This window comes from Heterocephalus glaber, unplaced genomic scaffold, assembly GCF_053883595.1.
Source record: "Heterocephalus glaber isolate CG9 unplaced genomic scaffold, H.glaber_assembly_v1.0 deba00000122, whole genome shotgun sequence".
NCBI classification, from domain to species: Eukaryota; Metazoa; Chordata; class Mammalia; order Rodentia; family Bathyergidae; genus Heterocephalus; species Heterocephalus glaber.
Window position 1 is genome coordinate 24,260,715 of NW_028258138.1, and position 17,809 is coordinate 24,278,523.

A 17,809-nucleotide genomic window follows, 5' to 3' on the forward strand; every position below is an offset into this window, starting at 1 on the left:
GCAAACAAATTTTGGAGTTAAGAGTTAATACAAAAGAAACTGCCTTAAATGTTGCTCACTGACCATTATTTCATAGGCTTAAATGATTGTTCTTTGAATGCAATCATTTTGTGGAAAATTATGTGACTATTGTGAATGATTCTCTATTGTATTTTTTAAATTAAAGACTAAGAATAAAAAAATTCATAAGAATTAGCAAAACTTCTAAAATGAACTTTAAAAAATGTAAGGTGAACTGAAAACACAAATTTTGTCCCTAAAGATATTTCTTCATGAAAATTAAAGATGTTATGATATTAAAATCTCTATATCATTACTAATGTTTCATTCTCTCATAAGTACATATTTTCCCATTTAAATTTCAGTTTCTCATATATACATGTATTTCTCCTATATTTATATTCACATATGCATATTTTCTCATATGTATGCACATATATAGTAGTTTTCCTAAAATTTTAGATATTGTGCATTTAAATATAGAAAGTACATATGAGTGGAAACAGGAACTTACAAATGAACAATTTTCATCGTAACTGTTTCAAATGAGAATTGTGCCATCTCATACTGAGAAAGGTAATTAGCTTACCACTGAGAAATTTCTGTATCTTTTATTATGATCCTGATAGAGCTAATTTGGCACTGACAGTACTAAAAGGATTCCTATTTTAGCTTGTTCTAATCTACTGATTAGTGAGCTTTCTTGGTTATCTAGATCTCAAATGGCATAAAGTACTAATTTCCTTGAAGGGAAATTAGGCTTTTGTTTGTTTTTATTTTTGCATACTGATGTTTCATAATTCCATTGTATTCTATTGAGTGTTTTTAAGTTTAATAAATATAAATGCAATTAGATTTTGAAATAAATTTAATGTTAATAGATTTAAAATTTAATAGATCTTACATTAAATAGATTTATATACAACAATCAAAATGTAGTAGGATCAACCTCAATTTATTCATAATTATCAGAAACTCAATACTGATAAAGATGAGTAGCAATTTAAACAACATGAAAACATTTAACTATTTCAGAAACATAGTATATTTCACCATAATATTTGCCAAATAATTAGAAATTAAAATTTCATCATTGAAAACTACTGAGTTAAGTATGGAAAAGCATAAGCTTTCAACATGATAAAATGCAGAATATAATATATTATTTAGATCCAAAGATCAAAGGGTAGAAATTTGTCCTGATTATCATAAAAAATAGATGGAACAAAATCCCCATATTCATTACAACTTTTGCTATCAACTATTTAACCAATTTTAGTAATATTACTGATTCGCTGAACTAAAGATTTTAATACAATTTACATGTTACTCAGAATTCTACATAAATACCTTGCTCAGTTTGAAAAAAAATTCAAAATTATTTGGAGAGTATCTCCATATGGTTTTCTGTGAAGAAAACACAAATGTTTCATCGAAAAGTTATAGCAAAGAGAACTGAAATTTTAATATAATTATTTTTCTTAAGCTACTTTTGTTTAATTAAAACCACTTAAGATGACATTGTAATTCAAAAGATTGTGTGTACTTTCTCCTGCATGTCTGAAAACCAGCTATGCTGCTAAGATTATAACACATATAACTTCAGTGACTAGGTATGCATAATGACTAGTGATAACCTTTTTATTTAACCAGTTGGAACTTCCAATTTAAATGATTTCTGCAACAGATTTACAGGTAGATATTGTATGCCTCACTTTTGATTGGTTGATCATAAGTCAAACAAATGAATTATGCTTGAACTTAATTTTTAAAATGTACTTGTGTCCTTTTTAAGAAGCCATAAGAGACAGAGCTGTGCAAATTATAAAGGAGGTTAATTCCTCTTCCAGGTTGCACTTGAGTAAAATTCCTCTGGTGATAATCATAGTAACATTAATAATAATGTTTGTCCTTACACGCATCAAAGACTCTAGAGAAATCTTCATTGTTGGGTAATGTGATGGTATCCTCTAGTAATAACCATTATGTTGTGATACACCCATGTGTTCCTCTCAAGATCAAGGGCACACAGTTGAAAATAAGGTTACAATAAAGTACAAAAACTTTCTGTATATTCACAGCTTATATCTGGTGAAGAAACTGCAGACTTGAATGAGGCCAGCTTGAGGGCCAATTGTTTGATACAAAGATTAGATTCTGAACTTGGTTTGAGAAACTACTTTAGCAAATACAGCATTTGATGGCCTAACAGAAGCTTTGATATAATAAGGTAACAAACACAATCATAGTGTAGTACATATGTAAATGAATGCAGTTGTTTTTAATTCTGTAATTTTTTTCTTTTAAAAAACTCTATGCAGACTGGCATATATTCTGTGAATCAATGAGGCATAGCTGAATTTCTGGATTTCTCGGGAAGAGAGATGGTTTGGGTAATGAACAATAAAAGTATATATAACTGAGCTATTGGCAGTATGTAATGTTTTACCGTAGGACAGAAAGTCTCATTGTGTTCCAGGTAAATGGAAAAGTCTTTTCAGTGTATAGGCAGTAAAATTTTGACTATCTAAATTTGTAGGCAAAAATAGAAAATAGGCTTTTATGTCTTTTATTTTTTTTCTTTTCTTTTTCAGTACAGAATATCAAGAGATGAAAGAACTAAAATAGAAATGTGTTGAAGACAAGAACAAGATCAGTGGAAATTATAAATGGCCATCCTGGCAAACACACTGATAATAGAAAGAAGTCATTAGTTTACATACAAAAACAGAAAAAAAAATTACTTCCACTTAAGTCAGGGAAGTTCAGGTATTCTGTAACTTGTGTCATATTAAGGGAGCAGTGGTGAAAAATGGTTCAGAGAGTTATCTTGGTTTTAGGAACTCTATAAACCTGAGAAACTGCTAGGCGCCAAACTAAGGTCAGATTAAATAGTAGAATGTGTATCAGACATTTTACTTATACTTTATAGTAACAATGTATCACCTATCAGCAATTGAGTTGTATATGTGAATCAGCTCATGTACTACATTCAAGAGAATATGGTGGGTACTGCAAACGTAAGGAAAAAAAAGAAAGAGGATGAAGGGATGGGTGGAGGGAGAAGGGAGGGAAGGGAAAGTGGATTAAAAAATGGAATTAAAATGTGTTATGTACATGTATGAGCTTTCCACAAGGAATGCAAACATATGTACTATACACATGTACTAATAAACTAAAATAAAAAGTTTGAAAATTACCTAAACCATATTTTCCCCTATTAGTATGGAATCTAGAAATGAAAATATATGTTTGCATAAACCAATGGACTTCACTGAAATGTGGAAAATATCTTTCTTTAAAATTAATCAATTCACTCTAGGGAAAAAGAATATGTGTGTCTTCTATGACTTGAAAACATTAGAAAAATGCACAGAAAAATTTCTTCCACTCCAAGTGGAAGTTTAAGATCTCTCAGAACATATTTGCTTGTGTGTTTTGAAGGCATTGCAACATAGTTGTAAGATAATTTTCACCTGGATTAATCCTGCTCCTGGAACCACTGCCTATTGGGACCTGAATATAGATCATTATATGAGTCTCCAACCTCTTTTTGAACAACATATATTTCAATATACCTTTTTTCCTTGCCAATTGGATTTTGTTAGAACTTCTCCAGTCTACTGAACATATTTATGAATATCTGAACCTCAATATGAGAAAATTGCAAAATCATTTTATAAATTTCTTAAGTTCCATTTAAGTTGGACATTGGCAAACGTGTTTAAGTAACATCACATATTCATTGTTAGTTATGGCTAACATGAGCATGCACACACAGAAACTTTAAGAAGGAAGATGCATGGAGGCTCAGGAGAAGTCAGCTAAAATATTACCTCTGATTCAACCAAAATTCATTTTGACAATGTTCATAATGATTTTAGTGCCTTAGTAAGTCTTGACTATGAAGAGTAAAATTAGCTACAAAACATAGAAATTTCTTTAACTAGATAAAAACTTATCTGGAGATTCACTTTTATCTACCCATTATAACTTCACCAATTCAATTCTGGATGATAATATTCAGCTACAACATTAGTAATAATTTATGATGATTTTGTGGATATCCTTGTTCTAATTTAAACAAGAAGCAACTGTAGATAAATCTGGAAGTTCTTTAGAAATGAGAGGTTATTTTGGTTTAGGCGTTGGAGGAAGCAGAATCCAATAACACTGACTTTTACAGGCCACTTTAGCATCTTGTCTCAGTGTTCTGTGGTGCTGACATTAGAAACTAGCTCCAATTGTATTGCACACTCTTCCACTGAGTCCATGCCATACCAAATTTTAATTTTTTCCTATCTTTTAAACTCATTTTTCTCCTTACCTTGCTTATTTTCTTCCAACTGCTTTATTAAATTTTCATGTTACTCAAGGTTATATGCTTTTCCTTTTAATTATTCTTAACACACAGTTAACTTTAGCAGTCTCAAACAAAGAATAGTCTGCCTGTCCCTCACATGGTATTTAAGAAAAAAATCATTATTTTGGATCATTTGCAACAGATTCAGAAAAACAATTCAGCATTCTTTTAACCTCACATGAATGACCAAAATCTGTCTCTTGTTTGAAATTCAGTTGATTATCTTTCCTTAAAGTTTCAAAATGTATATTTCTTCATAGGGACAGATATAAGATTAATTTCTTACAATGCTAATTGTAATTCTTTAATCATAAATTTCTCTCTCCTTTCAGTTTTAACTGTAGTGTTAAGAGAATAATGCCAATATCACATTATTTGAATAAGAGATCATATTTTCCATGAATTAAAACCCAGATACAAAAAAAGTGGTCATTACTATTATTACTAGTATTGAAACTATTCTGTTAAGAGGCTTATAAATCCACCCAGGTGTATTGCCAGAAAAGCCATGTTCTTATGGACTCTCCTCACATAGGTACATAGGTAACCAGTATCTCCTGAATAATACTGATTGACTTGCTTGACATACTAATTATTAGAGATGGATATAAATCAAAACCTAGGTTATAGATTTCATTGTTATGAAAATATAAATAAAAATTTAAATTATTTACTAGAAAAAATAAAAACATAGAAGAAAATATTACCTAGTGTTTCATAGGATATCATCTGATTTCAATAAATTTATCACTTCAGTTTCATTTCTTTCTATGAATGCCAAGAATTTTCTTTGACTAGCAGACTGAAAACACTTAAAAGTCACCATTTGATATAGATACAGTATTATTTTTTTCCTATCGTTAAGTTTATTGGAAACTTTTAGGTATAAAATACAGTTACATTCATCATTGAGATCTTGTACCTTTACATGAGTATCTTGGTTCTTATTTTTCCCCCCTTCCCCTGCCCTCCCCTCACCCCCTCCACCCCTCTCCAATTGCAAAGATTCCCTTTCCTTTTTTTTTCCCTTTCTCATATTTTTCCCTCTTTCCTCTCCTCCCACCTCCCGCGCACCCTTAACCTTTACTTCCTATTACACAATATCAATTACACATTTTTCAAATTAAAATATCAACACCTAGGAGACATTACCACTGATTTTACAGAATTTAAAAAGATATAGAAAGGATATTACAAAAACCTGTTTTGAAATAAATTTGACAACTTCTAAGAAGTACCTTGGAAGACAAATTAAAGAAACTAACCCTAGAAGAAATATAAAATTTGAATAGCACCTATTAAAGAAAGTATATTCCTAGCTTGAAAACCTACCTATATGACAACAACAGGCTCATATACATTTTAACTGAGAAATTATATCAAACATTTAAAGCAGAAAAAAAAAGGAACACTTCTTCCCTCATTTTAGGAAATCAACATTGTGCTAATCCTAAAGCTGGATAAAGATAATAGAAGAAAAAAGTATGAACATAGATAGAAATTTGTTTAACAAAACAAACTATTAGAAGTCAGATCTGGCAGGATGTAGAAAGTGGTTTTGTTAAAGGGATGGCAGTGTTGGTGCAGCATTGGAAAATCCACCCCCGAAAGTCATCATTTTAACAGAGGAAAGGAAAAAGCCATATGATCCTGTCACTAGTTGGAGAAAAGTATTGGGCTAAATTCTACAGCTGTTCATGGTAAAAGCTGTCAGGAAACTAGAGGTAGAACAGAACCGTCTCAACAGATTAGAGACATGTACTCCATACTTCCAGCGAGAACACCTTGTATGAATGGAGAAGATACAATGTTTTTTCCCTTAGGTGGGGAACAAGGGCAGATATGCCTACTCTTCATCTGTACATTAAACTTTGAAACCTAGGCCCAAACCAAACTAGTCTGACAATAAAATGACACAATTAGGATAGGATTGGCAAGGTAGAAGCAAAATCTTTGTATGTAGATGAAATGATCATCTACAGAGAAAATACTAAGAAATCTCTAGGAGCCCCTAGAACTTGTATTTGAATTTAGCAGGATTAGAAAACACAAGGTATATATAAAAATTCAGGTCTGTGTATACTTGCTATAAATGAAGAATTGGATATTGAAATTTAAAAGTTATGTAGGAGTACAAAGGACCTAGAAAAGTTAAAAAAAAAAAAACAGTGTTGGAAGACGTTGAGTACCTAATTTTAAGACTTCTTCTAAAGCTACAGTGATCAAGGCAGTGTTGGTGTAAGGAAAGACATATAGATCATTGGAATAAAACAGAGAATCTAGAAATAGAACCACACATATATGGTCCACTGAGTTTTGAAAGATTATTTAACATTAGCATTTTATAGAATATAAACTCAATTCAAGAGCTGAGGAAGAGAGAGTGTTTTCAGCAAACGGCACTAGAACACCTGGTGTCCGTATATAAAAAATTAACCTCAGCCCTTTATTTCCATACATGAAAATAACTTGAAGGGATCTATGAACCTAAATGTGAAAGTCTAAAAGTATAAAACTTTAAGAAGAGATTATAAGGGAAAATGTTTATGAATTCAGGGTAGGCAAGAACTTCCTAGGATACAAAAAACATGATGTATAAAAGAAAAAATTTAATAAACGAGATTCCATCAAAATTTAGAACTTGAAATGACATCATTAAAATGAAAAGTAGTCCTTAAAAAGACCGTATTTACAATGCATATAACCTATGACCAGAATATATAAAGAACTCTTACAGCTCATTGATAGACAACCCAATTAAAAAGTAGACATAAGAAGATGATAAATAGCCAGTATAGCACAAGGAAAGGTGTGCAACTCTAGAATCAGAAAAATACTAATCAGTACAATAACAAGATTGAATTATACACTCATTAGGGATATGAAGTTAAAAGTTTTAAAAGCCTTGTCATGACTTTTTTCTTTTTGTTGTATTCTCCCCCTTTGTGTTTAATTTGTCACACCCAATGGATTCACTCTGCTAGGTTTCCTGGGGTTGTGATCCTCATTGTCTTTTCCTAGGGTATTGTCCAAAATTTTTTGGAGTGTCAGTTTGGTATTCATGAAGTTTCTGAGGTGCTCTTTATCATGAAAGTATCTTATTTCTCCACCAATTTTGAAAGATAGTTTTTCAGGGTACATCAATCTGGGTTGGAGGCTGTTTTCCTTTAGGGCTTGAAATACATCACTCCAAGCTCTTCTTGACTTGAGGGTTTGCATTGAGAAGTCTGCTGTGATTCTGATGGGCTTTCCTTTGTATGTGATTTGTTTCTTTACTCTCACTGCTTATAGAACTTTGTTTTTGTGTTAGATTTCTGGAATCCTAACTATTATATGCCTATGTGTAGATTTTTTTTTATCAAGGCTAGCTGGAATCCTATATGCCTCACTTATCTGTATGTCAAGTTCTTTTCCCCTCCTTGGGAAGTTTTCTGCCATCACTTCTGTGAACAGTTTTTTAATGTCATCTGCACTCTCTCCCCTTTCTTCATTGACTCCAATCAGTCTTATGTTATTCTTCTTTGAATCATCTAGCAGCTGCTGGATTGATTTCTCATGTTCCCTTACAATTTTAAAGCAATTTTTCTCTTCCTGGTCACTAATTGAAATCTTTTCTTCTATATCTGAAATTCTATCCTCACATTGGTTCATTCTGCTGTGCAGACTTTCTATGGAGCTTTTAATCTCCTGGAAATCTGTTTGCATTTGTTTTATGGATTCCATTTGTTTCCTATGTTGGGATTCCATCATGTTCCTCAGATCCTCTATTTTTTTATCTGTGTCCTCTCTAGATTTATTTATCATGTCTTGCACTATGAGCACAATCTTTGCTGTTATCTGAGTAATTATTTCTAATTTCATTTTTCCCAGATCCTCCTTTGTTGCCAGTTCAGAGAATCCAGGTGTTTGAGTATCAGATTGTTCCATCTTGTTTCCCTTTGGCGTTGCTGTAGGTGATCCGGAAGTCTGTTTTTGAGGCTTGTTTAGGTGTCTTCTCATTTCCATGGGGCAGGGCGGGGGGGTTGGATCTGGTGTTCACGCAGCTCACTTTCTCTGCCCTAGGAGCATGGAATGGTGGCGGGGGAGCTTCTTTCCTGGTGCTGGGATTGGCTCACCTTCTCTGCCCTATGACCGTGGAATGGCAGCAGGGGAGCTTCCTTCTGGGTCCTGGGATTGGCTCAGCTTCTCTGCCCTAGGAGCATGAAATGACTTTGGGGGAGTTTCCTTCCGGGTGCTGGGACTGTCTCAATACAATATTATATTGAATTTTTTTATTATAAAATTATTTGAATAGCCACTTTCATAGCAGTTATAACACCATATTTTATACTCATTTACATGTATTTATTTTTGCAAGACAGTGAACTTCTTGGTTACAAAACCATATATTCTTCACCAATGGAATTTCAAAGCCCTAAAAATCTTAGCACAAAGACTCAACTAATGTTTATTGAATATTTTTATCTGCATAATCAATTTATAGTTATAAATTGGTTATATGATTTCATGTATATTGTTTTTTAGATCTTGTCCCTAAAAAAACTTGTTAAATGCAAAATGACTCAGATAATATGCTATGATAAATAAAAATGTGCATTTTTAATAAGGGTTTTTTACATATTTTGGTATGTCTTGAGATGAAATGGAATATATCCTGTGTTATTTTATTATAAAAGTGTCAAAAGACTTGGAGGATAAACTTGTATAATCATTTAGTAAATGTTATGGAAAAGTTAAATAATTGAGCAGCCAAGGAATTTTTTAAATTATAATGGATTTTTAACTTTTAAAATACACAAAGTTTAAATCTACATTTGAAAATAATGCATGAATAACACTAATTAAAGAATAAAAATCATCTATTACTATTTTGTCTCAGAAGATTGCCTACTAAATGATCTAACTTGAAAACTTTGCAAAATCAATACTTAACGTGTTAATGAAATAAAATTTATGTGGATGGTAATAGAAATCAATAATAAATTATTATACCAAGATCAGTGACCAAGAAACAGATATATTAGTTAAAGTCCTTGCTAATGCTGTACATAATTCCAGTAATTGTTTCGAATGCCTAATTTAAAAATTTTAATGGGTTATATAAATAAAATCCACCTTAATCAGAATCAATCTATGACAATATATTACTCTTCTTTCCATTTGTCATTTCTATTATAAGAACAGTGATATTTTGTGTAATTTAAAGATGTTTCACATTTATAGGGAACTGTACAAAAATACTGTATAGATGTCTGTTTCAAAGACCACCTGCTTTCTGGGGGAACTATAAAAGTTGAATAAAAAGAAAAAAAGAATATGATTTGAAGATTTGTTTCAAAGTATTCAAGAGTTCTGAAAGTTACAGAACAGAAAGTTGCAGAGTTAGTGAGGAAAAAAGACACATTCCCAGGTGACAGTTCAATGTTCCTGGTTCTCCATGTTAGAGTGCTCGCTAATCCTAAATCTATAGATGATAGGAGGAGAAACTGCACAGATATATTAGAAACCTTACATCAAAATAATAAAAATTCAAGCTAAAGATTATAAAGGATAAAGATAGATTTTCAATTGTTCATGAAAGTATGAATCCCAGAAGTAAGGTGGAAAGTGTTTGTTCAGTAAATTCAAGACTTAATGTTCCAATAAATATCTGGTTCTATACCCTCACTCTAACTGGCAGATTAAAAAAGAACAATTATTTATGGTAGAAAATATTATAATGCAGCATGTAAAACTATGTAATTTTGCATATGAAATATCTTCCATTTAACTAAAATAACAAAGTATGATGAAAGAATTCACTAAAAGCAATATTAACAGATCTGGAGGAATGTATATATTTAAATTTTTTATAATCATTAAAATTAATGAAATGAGTAATGTATAGGGAAAATAAAAGAACAATGATAAATTTTGACAGAGAAATGGGAATTTCAAAGAGAATGTAATGGAAGAATAAAATGAGTAAACATTTAAAACTCAAGTTGTTTTAACAATTTGACATAGTTTAGAAGGGTAGATTTGAAATAGAATGAATGAAACTCTCCATATAAAGGATAAAAACAGAAAAAATTCATGTGAGATATCTGGAAAGTAATGAAGTAGTCTAATATGTAAGTGATTGAAATTACAAAAAAAGAAAAGAGTAAATTCATCAAAAACAGTATTGAAGAGAAAATGACAATGGCTCAAAAGTAATAAAAATATCCAGTCCCAATTTAATGAGAAATTAAAATTTCAAACAAATAAATATGAATAAAATTTCAGTTGACACTAACATACATATTTTTGTTGAAAATAAAAGACAAAAAACACACTAAAAAATTCCAGAGCAAAATTACATATTACTTAAAAATTTAAACTGTAATTAAAGTTAAATTGACATCTAAATTCTAAAAAAAAAGAGAGAGAAAAGGAAAAGTACAGATTTTAAAAGAAAATGGGAAATAAAACCAAATGACCACTGAAAAAATATTACAAAAAGACAAACATCATATATCTAAAAAAATATATAAAAACATTAAAAAATCAAAAAACACTTGTATTTGACAAGAAAAAACTGGAAAAATATGTCAGAAGCAGGCTTACACCAGAGGGAACACAAAAAACAATTTTTAAATTGGAAAGAAGGAATAGCACCCAATGAGAAGGCCTTTGCTTGATCAAATGAAGAGGCACACGATCTTGGTAGTAATCAGGGATATGAGAATTACAAACAAAATCAGACAGTATTACACACAGAAAAAAGGAACAATATTAAAGGCTTAAAAGTATATTATGAGCACTTGCACAGATGTAGAACAAGTTCAATAATTTTTATGGTAGTTTCAAAAATATAGACTGATGACACAAACAAAATGTAGCCCTAAATAACATGGAGATGAACTATTTCTTCTCATTTATATAAAGTTGGAGAGAAACATTTTCAATTATAGCTGTAATTTTTCTTTCTAGGAAATAGTAATACCTTTTAAAAAATATTTCTATTTTATAAATAGTTTTTCTACACTTATAAAATTTGAAAGTAGTAAATAAAATTTACATTTTAGCTATAGAGCTTAACAGGCCTGATAATTCTATAAGTTTTACCTTTCTGTACAGCCAGTACCTTTTGCTATCGAACAAAAGGACCTTAATATTTATGAAAGCTATTAACAGTTTCATTTATATTTCAGTTGTCAATGTTTTCTTATATTGTAGAATGTTATATATTTTCTATTATTACTTTTCCCCAAAATTGACAGTTTATTACCCCATATGAATTTTGCTATTTGAGTTTATTGAGTTGGGATTTCAATGCATATGTCTTCAAATAGTGATTTTAGAAATTTAAGATAAACAATTTAATGCATAAAATCAAGCTTGTATTTTTCTTGCAATTTTTAACTATGTGGGGCAATGTATGAGCATGTAGGAATTCAAAAACCAAGGACAAAGTTAAACTGAATATGGTGGCACACACTTGTAACCCCAGCACTCAGGAGGTAGGAGGATCTGTCTTTAAAAACATGATCACCCACAATGAAGATGTAATTCAGCTCTTTAAATATTATTCAATTGATTAACCAATAATTACTAAGAAAAAATGTCAGTTTTGTTCTAGACATTAACATTCACTTAATAATTTGAATTCATTATTGACTATTGCATCAATTTCACACCCATGAATTGTACTATTAAATGTCCTTTCCTAAACAGTTAATATTCTAAACTCATTAATTCTCATTTTTACACTAAAAAATTACTTCAAACTACTGCAGAGATCATTTCAGTGTTATATATTTTAAACAATACAGTATTTAAAATGTGGCATATAATGTATTACATTCTGTATAAGGTTATACACACTTATGATTTATGAAATCACTGGTTTTAAAATAATTATCATGCATTTAAAAATGAGTCATACCCTAAAGACACAAAAATATTGGAACAGATAAAATGTTTCTGAAATATAGAAAATATTTTATACAAAGATCTGCTTTTAGTTTTTCCTTGATTATAAAATCTTGTTAAATAAAAAAGAAAATGTTTGATGGACAAAAATCTTTAATTTTTCAATCTTTTGATTTCTAAGTTTTGGAGAATCTGTTCACCTGAAAACTTTCTTTTTGTATTTCCATATTTTTTAAATTAAATCCTATGGCTTGGATGTGGCTTAATTTTTTCACCCCAAGGACACATGTGTAGGACATTTGGTCCTCAGCACGGTGATATTAAGAAAGGTTGAAGCCTAGGGGGAAGTCATTATATCACTGGGGATCTGAATTTGGAAAGGAATAATATAATTCTTATGGGTTTCCAGTTGTTTCTCATGATTGTATTGTGGTCAAAGAGTCAGACTGGTTCCTCCCTAGCCTCTCTGGCTTCCTTTCTTTAGATCCCATCTCTTCTCTCTCTGTCTCTCTGTCTCTGTCTCTTTCTTTCTGTTTCTCTCTTTTGCCCATGTGTACACAAACACACATACACAAAGTTCCTGTCTTAATGACAGTTAGCACTAGGCCCTCACAGGAGGCTGAACTTATCAGGAACCCAATATGAGACTTTCACTCTGCACCATTGTTCTACGTAATTCCCTTTTCTTTATAAAGTACCCAGCCTTAGCTATTTTGCTATAGCAATGGAAAACTAATCAAAAAAACAAAAAAACAGAAAGAGAGAAAAGTACTGAAAGTGGGGTTGTTGCTATAACCATGGCTGAAATGAGGGGTGGGTTTTGTAACTGGGAAATGGCCAGAGGTTGAAAAAGTTGAGAAGAAAAAAAGCCTAGGATGCTGTACAAATAAAATTATGGGCAGCTTTGCTGAGGGCTCAGAATACAAAGAGATTAGGGAATTTGTCCCCTTTGGAAATGAGAAAACAAACAGATATGAGAATAAAGACCATTCCTGTTACCCTACTGCAAAGCAGTTTTTCTAAACACTAGAGCTTTGTGGAAGGCTGACATAACCCAGAGCATTTGGCAAAAAGTATTTCTAAACAAAATATAGACTGGCCTGCTTTGTTTGGGATTTTTTTCAGATTTGGCTGCTTTCATTTCAATTTGAGAGGAATAGAAACAGTGGAAAGATTTGGAAAATTCACAGCCTTGTCAGGCAAAGAATTTAAAAAAAAAATGTTCAATGCTCAAGAGAAAACAGTAAGAGTGTTTCTGAGATGGTAAAAATATTAGCATAATAAAAGAGAAATTCTTGTTTCATAGGGAAAGCCCCAAAGGCATATAAATACCTAAGAAATCTTTTAGGCTCTTCCCTCAGAATGGGCTAAGAGGTCTAGAATACCCAATTTATTTCAGGGACTGAGAAGGTGCACTTTCCACAGGCATGCTGTCCATGGTCACCTTGGGATTTTACTTCCTGCAGGAGCCTAAAGCACTCTCCAGCCATTCCACCTGTTCAATCTGGCAGAGACACCACACTTGCCAGCAGCATACCTCTCTGGTCATCATACCTGTGATGCTGATTCTACAGGCATGAAGAATGTAAGTTGTTGTGTGTGCAGAGCCAGAGCAGAGATTTTCCCTGGGTGCATGCCTAACAGAATCATGGGAGTGGAGTTGACCAATCAGCAGTATGTAATATCATCTGAGAAAACTGCAGCCCACAATGTGCAACCTGACACAGCATCTGCAAGGCTGATGAAAAATGCCACAGGGACAGGGTTGACTGGTACTTTGGAGTCCCCTGAACTTGGAGTCCCAATGTAGGGTGCCAGTTTGGATTTAATGTCTGCCCCATCTGGTCTTTAGTCTTTCTTTGGTCCAGTAATTCCTTTCAACTTCCCTGTTTTACTCTTTAGGAATAAAAATACTGATCCCATCCACATGCTACCATTATTTCTTGGAGATGTTTTAATGTTTGCTTTTTGTAGGATTACAGTTGAGAGACTTTGCCTTGAATTTCACATGCAACTTTGGGCTTGGCGTTTTGAGTGATGCTGGAGTGTGTTAAGATTTGGGGGGCTATTAGGCATGGAATGAACGTATTTGTACAATGAGACAGACATAAACTTGGGGGCCCAGAGCAAAAGGATATAGTACTGGTATGATGTGAATTTGTTCCCCAAATATGCATGGGGTTGGATACTTGGTCCCCAGTGTGACTGTTAGTGGACCCTTCAGGAGGTGCAGCCTATGGCAAGGTGATTGGTTCACTGAAATCACCACTTCCAGATGCTCTCAAAAGGAATCAAGCAGTTCCTGTAGGGCCACAGTTAGTTCTGCAAGACTGAGTTCTTACAAAAAACAAACTCCTCCACCAGTCACTCTCAGGTCTCCTGTCTTTTGTTTGATCTCTCTCATCTGCTCTCCTGCCAGGATGCCATCCACCATGCATTACCAGTGATACTTCACAAGAACAAATGCCTCTATTCCTGCTTCTGCTTTTAGTTTTCAAAACAGTGACCTAAAGAAACATCCACCCTTTACAAATTATGCCAACTCAGGCACATTGTTATAGCAAAGGAAGACTAACACAAATTCCTAACATAATGGAATTAACATATTTTAAATCATACATGCAAAAGAAAACCAAATGTAAGCACACCATTACAAATAATTCTGCAATAATTCTGGGTACTGAGGAACAAATCATAAAAACATTATTAAGGAATAAAACTGACCTTCTAAGTTTCAATTAAAAATGTCCCAGGATTTATTGTCAAGCTATTTTAAAAGTTGATCATATTCATTTGATTGGGAGTTTGGTTAAAATAAAAATAGGAATGCCTTAATGTTTAGAGCTTTCCAAAGAAATGCTATTGTTAGCAATACATGTATCTTTGCCAAGATGGTGTGAGTCAGCTTGTATAATGCCTAATATATTACTTTGGCAGTCAGATATCATCTAACCTAAAAGTGGAAACAGTAAAGTCCTTGGCAGTGATAGCTATAGCTCCGTATAGAATACTCTGAGGTTCGGAGGGATGATTCAGACAATAAGAAGCAGACCTGGTCAATGTTCAGATCCTTTTTGTGATGACATAAAGCTTATAGATTTTGTATATAATGAAGTTTGATTTAATGATACATTTTTAAGTAAATATTATACTCTCACCTCATTAAACATATGGTCAGGGACCATATTACTAATGTAAGAGACATAAGTTAATGCCGCTAAAAATTTACTTTGTATAAATATAAATTTCTCATGAAACCATTGTTTTGTTTTACAATTTAACATGCTACATGTGAGAAATATAATGCAAAGATTATAGGTAAAAGGATAGATGTTTCAGAAAGTCACAGTTTAACACATACATTTTTTAAATTGTATTTTAGGTGGTGTGGCACCTTAACAATAGCCTTTGTCGATGGGGCAGGTAACACAGATTTGAAGCTCTTCTCAAGAAGGGAAAGATAAGTATTTTTCAGGTTAAATTAAATATAATTATAAATTATTTCTGTAATATTTATATGTTAATATTTTAACATACAAAAGTTTATGAAGACTAGTAAAAATACTGTTACATGTATAGTAATTATTAATTCAAAATACAGTATCATTCATAATTGAGATCAATATCAGAAAAAGTAATCTAAGGGTATAAAAGACCATGAGTTTTATCTCACTCAGAATGGAAAACTTTCACTGAAGTTGGTAGTTTTCTTCAACATTTATTCTAAAATTGAATTAAATTTAATATTTTTAGTGATATTAATTTGCTTCAGTGAGAGACTACACTCACATACTTACAAAGCCAATAAGATGTTTTGATTTAATGAGGATAATTATAGTATATATGGTTTTTAGAACTATTCATAGTAATTTGTTATTAATACTTACATAGTAATTTAATATTAACTTTTAGAGAATGTCAGAGGACTTTATTCAGTGGGATTTTAGTGGCACTGTATTTTTAAAATTTTGTTCTTACAAGTAAAAATACAAAAGAGAAATAAAATCCCACAAAAAATACTTGAATGTATTCAATATGGAGAGAGTTTCAAATTTGGATGATATTTTGAAGGATATTCAAATTTCAGAGAATTTACAGTAAACAGAAATGGGTTTTTGAAAGTTCTATCTAAAAGGTTACCAAATAATTAATCTAAAAGTGAAAAAGACATTCCTTCAAAGAGATGAGCCCAGATTATTGATCATATAAATGGCTTCCGACTAAGAAATCAGCACATTTTATCCAAATGTAACATATTTCCTGAGTGCCTACTAATGAATCAATAACTTATTTTACTCTTTAATTAACTGCCTTTGAAACAAAACAAATATGTTCTTCCTTTCCTCTCATGATGCTTGAGGGCTCTGGATCTCAAGTTTTCCCATGCATCACTCATCATTTCCAAAGCACTCTTTGAGCTTATTGAAAGACAAATGGCTGAGTACCACTTTCAGACATTCGGCTTCAGTAGGTAGGTCAGGGAGACCACTTACATTTCTAACATATTCTCAGATGTCCAGAATGCTCTTAGTTACAGGAACAACTTCATTTGAAGAATACCACTTGAAGGCAATAATCAAAACTCCAGGAAGGTTAAAGTTTTTAAAAAGTAACAGTGGGGCAGGGGGCAGTCAAAGCCAAACAGGACCCAAATGAACCACCTCTAACTTGGCAAAGAGAATAATTTTATATGGAAAGTAGCATTAGAATATAACACAAAATATACAATAAATATAGATCAACCCATACCACACAAATGAATATGCAAGCAAATAATTGAAAGAAAATAGACAAATCTGAAGAATCTCAAGTAATTTACTTAGACATTCCTTCCTCAAGGAGGTGAAATGTAACTCTTGACTTTTTAATTGGGAATTGCATTGGGCCAGAGATTTAGCTCAGTGGTGCCACTGCCTGCCTTGCAAGTGCAAGGTCCTGAGTTCAATCCCTGGTACCAAAAAAAATGTGAATTGCATTAAGTAATTCCTTCATATGCATATAATGTGAAAAGACAGGGAAAGATATATTTACACTGGAGAAACCTGAGAAATATTACTTCACTCAGATGGCTAAATTTAATATCAAAATTGATATTATGTTGATAGTGTGTACTCCTGATATAATGTGATAAAATGATACTTTGCCTCTATGACCTTCCCCCAAATATCCATAACCCCAGTCTCATAATGAAAAAATTAAGTAAATTCAATTCATAGGCATTCAAAAATACTTGACTCCCTAAATATTTCAAGGTCACCCCAAAAATAGAGAAATCTAAGAAACTGACAGAGCCAAGATGAACTTAGGGAAACATGAAAGCTATGTATAAATGTGATATCTTGGAACATGAAAAGAACAGGAAAAGAAAAACTTGTATAAATATTTTAATACTAAATTTATTGAGAAATCATGAGATTAGTACAAGTTACCTTTGGCCTCTACATTTACAAGTAGTGCTCATAGTGGTGGCCATTAGCATTCAAACATTTATTAGTATGGTGTACTGCTGAAGTGTGTATACATTTTTGGGTGCTATTTACCCATTTATCT